Below are 10,775 nucleotides of genomic sequence, written 5' to 3' on the forward strand. Positions count from 1 at the left end.
CCAACCAGCCACAAGATGTTCTTCAAGAGAACGGTAAGATTTGTTATTTGTTTACTGTTTCCAACTTAGACCATAATGGCTCTAATGAAGGGCTAGTTGTGTTGAAAAGATGACTATACCACAATCATCAACCTAAGACTGAAAGAAGGAGGGAGAGGAAGTATGATCTCATTTCTTTTTCTTTCTCTTCAAAAGACTCGGCCTTCTAGACCTTTTATGTTGGTGTGTTTAGTTCTACTATAATAGGCATATGGAAAACAGCAGCCATGCATCATGGGTCTTAATAGTTAATGGGACGCAATAGGAGGTTGCGGTCATATTAGAGTTTAGGAGAGGAAGTCACTGATGTAATACAAGAACAATAGCCTTTGGTTTGAGACTGTACTTCTTTTTCTTGTCAGCTGGAGCCGTGAAAAGAGTTTTTGTGACTGAGACTTTCCAAGCTTTGGTGAAGGAAAACCAATCTTCATCAGTTTAGCCACATCACAGGAACCACAGATGCTTTGACAGTGTCCAAAATCTCAACTAATGTAAAGAAACAAGGATTAAATACAGGATTTTTAAAAATATGTACAGTATTTGTGGTTGGGTTATTTATTTGTATTGTGGCCTGAACTGGGTTATATAAAGTAGCGAGACAGGTGAAAAAGTCATGTTTGGGAGTCTGGTAGTCTAACAGTCTGTGCTGAACCTTAACTGAAGTTTAGATTCTTGTAATGGAACTTTACAGACAGTTGAGAATAGTGCAAGGTAATGGGAAAGCTAACACATCCTGTACTGCCAAGGCAACTTCCTGTTGATTTTGTTTCTATTTTGACTTAAGTGAGGACAGTTAGGCTTTATAAAAAGGCTTTACAAACCTTAAAAATGCATGTCCTTCCAAAAATTTGGCTTGAAACCATTTCTCGATATTTTTAAATTATGTAAAAAAACTGAAAACAGGACGAGTTTTTGGATGTTTATGTGTTAAAAATATGTTAATTCTCATAACAGCCAGCAGAGGGCAGTGTTTGACAGGGATGGAAATAACTTATTGGTTCCTTTCTGTCACATGGATCTCTAGTCTAAACAAGGAGATGTTCTCTGGTCTGATTTGTAGAATACAAAAATTTTTTTAAAAGTAAGTTTACAACTTCATGTTTAAAAAAAAATGAATTTCTAGTATGTTTTAAGAATAAACCTATGTTGAAACATGATATTTTGTTATTATAAACTAATAAAAAGGGTCCACTGTGTTTTTAGCATTTTTGCAATGCGCTACTGGAATCCGTCCCTGTGTGACAACTACCAGACTATTTGCTTAAAATAGATGTCATATTCATTCAACATCCTCAGAAGCTTATAATACATGATTAGATTTATCTAAATATTATATGACTTTGAAATGAGAAGTTTTGAGGCACAGCACACTCTCCAAACTACTGTCGCTGAGGTAAACCCCACTGTTTGTCTCCCAATCTTGGTTTCCTCATTAGGAGCTTGAGGCCAGCGTTTAAATAACCAGAGTACTTTATTTTCTATTTCTTTTTTTTTTTTCACTGTGTAAAGGCAGTTTCATTTGTCTTTGATTCCTGTCAGAATCCTGCTGAGAGCCAGGCCAAATGTACCAGAGTGTTCTGCCAGCCATATTTTTAGACACAGTGCCAGCCCACGAGAAATACATTTCTGTATTTATCTTCATCCAGAGGGAAAGGAAATAACTGCAAACCAAAAAGCTACAACTCTTGTTCAAAACTTACATTCCTACACTGCCCAATAAAACGGTTTCAGCTAGGATTTGCTTACAGGCGGATTCAAGGGACGCTTCCACAACACATTCTGTCAAATTTATCCAAACCTCACCAGAATTCAAACTTCTCTTTGGAGCAAACGTGTTATCTGTATTGTAGCAGCTCCACGTGTGCAGTGTGTTTGCTCATAAAAGAGCATATTTGAGCTTTGTAAAAAAAAAAATTGTTTACTGTACTTCTTGCCCTAGGCCTCAAGCCTTTGGTACTTGAAGGACGGGACTTTTGAGTTAAGTTCAGGATGAGGGTTAGTCTACTCCACAGTGTTTTTGAGTGAGGCAACATGGCCTCGGAATGGTCAGGATTCCTCTCAGGTCTGCAAGGAATGTGGAACATTTGATGTGCCAACGCTAGTGACGCACACAGCTAACGGCAAACATTTCCATTCACCTGTACTTCCCTTCTGGCTGGAGGCCTGTCCAGAGAAAACATGTTGGATGCCATTGTTTCACTGAATCTTATTCATAGGACTAAACATTGGAATTTATCTTGGATTAGGGAGTTAAATGACTCGTGTATTTCATGTTCATCTGGCTGGATTGAGAAATCATGGCAAATTGCGTTAAAGCAAACAGAAAAATGGATATGAAATGAGTGATGTAAATCAGATCCACTCTGCCAAGTGAGTGACATCATCTTCCTTAGTGTAAACCATTACAGCCTACGTTACCATGTCAGCAGACACTGTTTGTTTTTAAAATCGCATTGGTGCTAAGTCAAAAACACAGAGCTCTGCTGAGCTGTGGTCTGTGCAAAACCAGCTTACTTTCCACTTGCAGACAATATCACTTTCAGACTGAGGACCCAAATGCTCTGAGTTCAGCACCTTGGGGCAATATTAACAAATACCACTTTTCCTGTACCTGTTCTCCATCATGGTAAGAACTGCCTCTATCTGGCCTCAAACTAACATTAGGCCAGACACAGCACTGCCTTGACAAAGAATATGCTTTTAAAAGACACTTCAGCCAAAAATGAAAATGCTGACATCATTTACCTCGAATTTGTTCCATACACTTTATTTCATTCATGGAACATAAATGAAGAAGGTTTGCGAACTGTCTGCACCGCTTTCTTGCAGACAGTGGAAGTGGATGGGGACTGATGCAGTCAAGTTCCAAAAAGAACAAAAATAAAAGCATAATAAAAGACGTTTATTCGAATGAATGAATGAATAAATGAAGCCATATAGTAGCTTTTTGAGAAAGAAACTGAAGTTTCTTGAAAACACCATTTTCTTTCATTGTATAAAAAAACATTTATTTTTACTGATAATTTTTATTTTGGGTAAACTATTTATTATATCTGGAATACACTACACAACTTTTTCTGAGATTTTTGCCCTAGTTTGTAGTCTCGAGGAGTCAATGTTAGTTACTGAAAGTCAAAGCCAGTCAGCAGGTTTTGGGCAGTCAGGGTTGACAGATTTCTGAAAATCATGTAGTGTATGATGGGCACAGACTTTTAGCTTCAGACCATGATTCCTTCAGTCAGAAGAGATCAAACATGTTGGATATTTTGAGCAGATTTTATAACACATAGTGAGGTCATTTGTCATGGGTCTCCTAGAAATGTTTTTTTTTTAAACAACTTAACCTTCTATTCTATTCTATTCCTTAATCATTTCCTGAGTCGTCTAGGTCTGTAGGGATAGTTATATGGAGTATATCAGAAAATAATCTAATCTGGAGAATAATCTAAAAGAATTTCTAGAAAATATCAGTAAATACAGACAATAAAGCAGCTTTGTGACCTCGGAGCCCTGTTCTAATAACACATATTCATGGTTCCCAGCTGGACACATTCTCTCACACTCACACAGAGATTCCCCTGCAGCACCGCATTTCTTGACTCACAGCATACTGTTACTTTCGTCATGTAACGCCTCTGAACTCACGCCGGCTACTCTGTTTCCGTTTCGTGGGTGTTTTCCATCTCTCTTACCTCTGTCCAGACAGATTAACAGAAACGCAGATGGGCTAGAGAGATCACAACTGCGTGTCTGAGGAAGTGAGGTGGCGTAAAGCTTGAAGTCGACAGGTGGGTGTGCGAAACCTGTACATCTCACTTACATCCTGTGCAAACAACTGCATCGCAAAAATGCTCCGAGCTCAAACCGGAGTTGTGAACCGGGCCTATTTACTGACGCTTTGTTCATTCGCCACAAAGCGTTGTTTCTCCTCGCAAACCAGCTTGAGTCGTACCCCACTGCTGGACATAGCTTCAGCATCAAAAGATATTTTTAATAAAGTGGTCAAGAGCAGTTGTGTAAACATTCTAAAGTAGCTTATGAAAACAGCCGCTCGAGCGTCCGTAGAGAGAGAAGCCTTCTTATGTCCACTGGAATGTTCTTAAGGCCCCGTTTAAACACCGTCACAGACACAGGGGCTCTTTGTAACCGTTCACTGACCACACAGTACACCAGATCGCTCTGGAATTCTGGGGTTGTTTATCCTGCAGCATACAGGACTTGTTTATTTTCTTTGCCATTTTTCAATACAGTATGTACCATTGGAGTTTGTCTAGCTGTCACAGTTAAACCTGTGAACTTTATGAAGTAAAATTAGAAATAGCCTTTATAGAGTTTCTGAAGTTAGGTAGGAAAAAGTTTGCCTTTAATTTCGACGTTCAAGTTTAGCTGCAGTACCATGGCAGCCTGCTTTTAACAGCTCCAGAGGTGATGAGAAATCTGTGTGACATTACAGGGCTCTCACGGATATTGTGTGAGGTATGGGTAACATTCGGGGATTATTACAGTACTTTACATTTCCCTGAAACAATGAAGCAGTGTGCATAAAAGTAAAAATAGTCAACCTTGTACAGAAAAACATCGCTTCTCGGAAACAGAGTGTTTTCTAACCTTTAATGCCCTCATATTTTGAAAAAAAAAAATCTCCTTTAAATCTTGGACACAAGAAAATGATTAGAGGTCCCTTTTCAGGCCTAATGCGGCTCATTCACTGATGAATAGACTCCGGAAACTGGAGCGAAACCAACAGTTATTCAAAGTGAACATAATGTATAAACGCATACAGTAAATACACCTTGGCATATAATTAGGGGAAAAAAACTCCTAACAATAATTAACCCAACCTGAAGTAGTTCAGACATTCAATTAATCTGTGAGTGTGTATATATATATGTGTGTGTGTGTGTGTGTGTGTGTGTGTGTGTGTGTGTGTGTGTGTGTGTGTGTGTGTGTGTGTGTGTGTGTGTGTGTGTGTGTTTGTGTGTGTGTGTGTGTGTGTGTGTGTGTGTGTGTAAATACATTCAAAACATTCACTATAAATATATTGTATGTCTTATGTCATAGCAAGCAATGTATGCCACACTACAGTGCACTCAAAACACTCACAAAGATGAAAGTAAATTTATCTTTAATTATCCACACAGAAGGTAAATCTACAAGAGGACGGCTTAGCACACGTGATAACAAAGACAAGATCCAACAAGGCAGAACAGACAGGAACTTCATTAAGATAATAAACTAGACACAGGTGAACAGAATAAACTAATCAGACTCGAGGGAACAGGGAAATGAGGAAAGACAACAACTAAAGGTTCATGATGTTGACAATGTAATAGGAACGCAATAGCAAATATAAAAGAATAATAATTTAAATACATTCAAATTAAAATAAAAGTTGACTTCTGTATTGCCTTTGAAATAAACACATACATCTGGCGATGGAATTGTTGCTCAAGGTGTCTGGGGCAGTGAATAACTATTGAATGGCATCTAAATAGAGTTTCTCTGATGAAAAGCCTGTTTTAATCTTCACCCCGGATACACGGCTTACATCACATACCTCTCTTCATCAGTTCATCTTTGGCAGCCTAAACAATTACAATGACTTCATCCCCTCTTGGGTTCTGCCGTAATAATCGCAGGGTATCTGTGTGTGAGTGTTTGTTTAATTTGAACTGCATTAAGTGGGGCTAATACTTGGAACAGAGACTAACCAATCTATGATTAAAGAATGCAGGGCTTTTTGTCCAGACTGTTACTGTGTGCGCTGCACCCGCGCCAAAGACGTTCGAAACAGCACGTACTCTAATCACAGGAGAACCTTGGTTGGTCATACTCAAAAAGAGTATGATCAATTAAACCCCTTGATTAATGAAGAAAAAACTAAAAATTGTTAGCTACTTGTTTTTCATCTGACTATGTAATGTACTCCCATCCATTTTAGTCAGATCAGGCACTACATGTATTTTTTCAGAAACTCTGGGTCAATAGGTCACACTGAACACATGGTTATCTCTGGAAATGAATATGTGGGAGAAAACATGGTTTTAAGAGATTAAATTGCCCATAAAAGATAGTTGTTGTCTTCTCTGTCTATCAGAATGAGCAGAGGGAAAGTGTCCACACAGGAAGGCCGTGAATCACACTTGCACAGTCGGAATGCCCCCTTTCTGGGCAAACAGTACCCGCTGTACTGGCATTTACTATGAAGATACTGTATTTAATTACAAGTATACTGTTGTTTTTCAATTCTGTAGGCCTCCTGGTCATTTAAAACCTGTGTGAAATGACTAACGTGAATAAATAAGTGATTTAACCTAGCAAAAATAACTCCTTGTCTGGACGTTGTTTGTCAGACTTTGCCAGGCTTTTTTAATGGATAGCTGAGCAATCTGGTACTAAATTATTAACTTTTGCATCTTGATTTGTTTCGAAGAGGATTTTGAAAAATTTTCACTGCATTTCTGAAAATGGTATTTTCTCTGTGCCGCTCTATATCATTGCTAAATGTGGTGTGAGCTCCAGGAGTTCCCAGATGAAAGTTATATGTAATATGCTGTGGTTTACAAGCTCAGGGATCAGACCCAGGAGTGATGGTAAGCTCACTGCATAACTGTTTTTATACTCAGTTATTAAACTCAAAACGAATGAGACCCAGACCTTTCTTCTAGCTGCCTTTTTATCTTGATCCTCAGGCACTGAGATATAAATCTGAAATCTCAGAGGACACACAGAGGGCGCAGAGAGGGTATTTCCCAAGTTTTCTGCTGACCTCTATTCAAGGTGTGCACCTCTGAAACAATGACTTCAACATGGAGGTGGATAAGCACACACACAAAGTAGCAGTAGAAAAACAAAAAACATCAGATCAGCAGCTTCAGAGAGATTTTACCCAAATCCACAGAGATTACGAGTGGTGGGTTTGGATGCTGGGAATGGGCAAACCTCATGACACATGTTCTTTTAAGAATATGCACATTTCCTAAACAAATAAGGTAACACTGTACAATAAGGTTTCATAGTTAATGTTAATGTAATAACTAACATGAGCAAACAATGAACAATGCATTTATTACAGTATTTAACAATATTTGTAAATGTTAGTTAATGAAAATACAGACGTTCCTTGTTAGTTAATTGACAGTGCATTAACTAATGTTAACAAGCACAGCTTTTATTTTAATAATGCATTAGTAAATGTTGAAATTAACATAAACTAAGATTAATAAATTATGTAAAAGTATTGATCATTCTTTATCACATAATTTATACATACACATACACTATGCCTCAATTTACTGTAGGTAGTTTGTAGGTATTTGTACGGTGGCTGAGAGAGCTCAAAGCAATGCAACTTAAGAAAACACATGCAAATTTAAAAGACAGGCCTTTGGGTCACCCTAAACACACTCATGATACAATGACACATGTATTTTAGTGAGCTCAAGTGGGTCAGTTTCAGAGAATTACCAGATGGCACTCTGAACTTAAGCCCTTAGCCATTGTAATGCAGTGACGTTACTCTCATGCATTGTGCAGGTCATCTTTGGTTTGGCACTTGAGGATCATATTTCAGCCTCTATCCGGGACTGAAGAAAGTTTTTGCTATAAGAACACAAACAGCATATGTTGAAAGCACAGGCACAAAAAAAGGCAAATCAGTCGATTTACCATTAACATAGAAATTATTTATCTTAAAATAAAACAAATAATGGTGGCCGAGAGAGCTTAACTCGCTGTAACTTGAGAGAGCACATGCAAATTGAAAAAACACCAGCAAATGAAGAAAACATCTCCATCAGTTTGACAACACAAGTGTTGCAGATCCTCAAAACACATGCAAATTAAGAAAGGCGCTGCAAATCTTTACAACATGCAATTTAAGAAACACGCTGCAAATCCTCACAACAATTAATCGTAAGCATTGCTAATTTATTTTCATTAACCTTGAAATTATATTTAGTTGATGATATTAAAGTTAGCCATCTTAAATAGTAATGTTTCAGAGTTAATCACAGTTAACTTATTTAGGCTAATAATATCCAAGAGACAAAGGAATTCGCATGTGTTGTTAGGATTTGCAGCACATTTCTTAATTTGCATGTGTTGTGAGGATCTTCAACACTTGTGTTGTCAGACTGATGGAGATGTTTTCTTTATTTGCTGGTGTTTTTTCAATTTGCATGTGTTCTCTTAAGTTACAGTGGGTTGAGCCCTCTCAACCACAATTATTTGTCTTATTTTAAGATATTTCAAAGTGCAAATCCAATCATTTCTATGTTAATAGTAAATCGTCTGATTTGCCTTTTTTTTTTTTTTACCTGTGCTTTCAAAATATGCCATTTGTGTTCTTATAGTAAAAACTTTCTTCAGTCCCAGATAGAGGCTGATATATGATCCTCGAGTGCCAAACCAAAGATGACCTGCACAATGCATAAGAGTAACGTCACTGCATTACAATGGCTAAGGGCTTAAGTTCAGAGTGCCATCTGGTAATTCTCTGAAACTGACCTACTTGAACTCACAAAAATACATGTGTCATTGTATCATGAGTGTGTTTAGGGTGACCCAAAGGCCTGCCTTGAACTATAAACACAAAGCAAAATAACCATGACGCAACCCAAACGAACAGTGTCTTCATAATGGCCCCATTTCTAATAACAGCACAGCGGAAATGTACTGGTACAGACAGTTCAAGAAGACCCAACATCTGCATTGTGGCCTGCCCGTGTCCTTGCTTTTGCAATTGTGTGAGTGAGACGACTACTTTGGTGGTTATTTCCGCTGCCCACCGCCGTCGTGTGTGGCTGTGGAGGCCTCAAGACCTCCAGCATGTTCTTGGAACTGTTGCTTTGTAACTTGTGACATGCTTAGGAGAAATAATTAACTAAAAGGACAGCAAAGTGCTAAAATGACAAGAACAGTGGTTTGGCCTGCATGAAGCATAATGTTTTATATAAAGGAACTGAAATCTGTGTGTCAAACATTTCTCTTGTTGGCATCACTATTGATAAATAGACACCTGCTCAACTGCCTTCCTGCTCAATTTCAATAATTTCTTTGCGTCATCATACCAGACAGGTTTACATAGATACTAAAATACATAATGCTATTAGGCAAAGTGACCAACTGCAATCACACATGTGCAAAACGCAATTTTGCCAATAATATATGATTTTTACCCAAAGTGGTTTCAGGATAAAACCAAAGCAACATTTCCCTGTTATTATTCAGTCAGTCGTGTGTAAAAAACCCAGACCTGCTGTTTAGTATGCGACCTACTTACCACCAGCAAAGATATATTAATAATTCTATGGTGATTTTGCTGCAGGCTAGTTAGACAGATGGTAACACATGCACACGACCACAACAGACAGAAGCAGAAACATCTGTTGTGCATTCCCTGTGTGGGCCGATGGTTTCGGGTCAGGTTAGTGATGTAACAGATGTGAGCAGGAACTGTTCATTCATAGACAGCTGATGCCTTGGGGTCTAAAGAGTTTAAAATAGCTCTATTTAGATTCAGCTGACTGACCGAGGAATCTCTTCTTTATTTTTATTAGTCTCTTTCAACCTCCCCTGCCGAGTTCCCTCTTTTTCCTTCCATTCTTGCCCTCATCTGCTTCTAAGATTATGACTGTCCAGCTGAAGATAAAAACACAGTGGGTTTGGGCATTTTTTGTGTTTAAAAATAGTGTTTGAATTTGAATTGATTTAGCAAACAGGTTGGAGAATATGAATATAATAACATAAATAAAATTATTTAAAATTCTAAGAAATTCATTAAATTGTTAAATTTTTTATGCAAACTATTTTAAATAGAAAAGATAAGTTTGGTCAAGAAAGGTAAAAAAAAGTATGATTTTTCAAAGTTAATTGGCTTTATGAATGAGATTAACAATAAAAAAAATGAATGACGAGACGATGAACAACAGAAATAATGAACAACAAATACAATCAAACAATGGATAGAATGACTAACAGACAGACAGTTGGATAGATGAACAGATAGTTGGACTGACAGATAGGTAAACTATAGGCAGAGTGACAGATATATACAGACATAAATATACAGATGAACGATAGATAGAGCAAAAGATTAGCAGATGGATCTACTGACAGACAGGTAGAACAATATGCACAGCTTCGGATAGACAGGAAGAATGAAAGACAGAATGAAAGATAGATAGAATGATAGGCACAGCAACATAGAAGTGGGTAGCTAAATAGATAGATAGATAGATAGATAGATAGATAGATAGATAGATAGATAGATAGATAGATAGATAGATAGATAGATAGATAGATAGATAGACAGACAGACAGACAGACAGACAGACAATTTTATGCTACCTACAATGACTTGCTCTCCATTACAATAAATGTGTGGTTAAATGCCTGCCAAAAGAATGATTGTAACACATAATATGAATTAGAATAGTGTACAGTATATGTATGCTTTATAGAAATCGCATGTGTATGTGTGTCCAATCTCAGCATGTGAGAGAGTGTGTATATGATCTAGTCAGGTGTTTACAGATCACAGAGGCAGTCTAACAGTTTTATCTGTGACCTTTAACCTGTGTTGAAGGTGAGCAAGTGTTGAGTGAATTGTGTGGAGGTGCTCAATGAGGGGTGTGAGGAGTGCTGGGTCGTTTAAGCAGTCTAGCCGTACGCCAAACAGCTCTGAGCTTCTCAAGGCAGGAAATTCCTCCTATGGGCCGTTCCACACCTGCACA

This window comes from Carassius gibelio, chromosome A20 (assembly GCF_023724105.1).
Source record: "Carassius gibelio isolate Cgi1373 ecotype wild population from Czech Republic chromosome A20, carGib1.2-hapl.c, whole genome shotgun sequence".
Classification (NCBI taxonomy): domain Eukaryota; kingdom Metazoa; phylum Chordata; class Actinopteri; order Cypriniformes; family Cyprinidae; genus Carassius; species Carassius gibelio.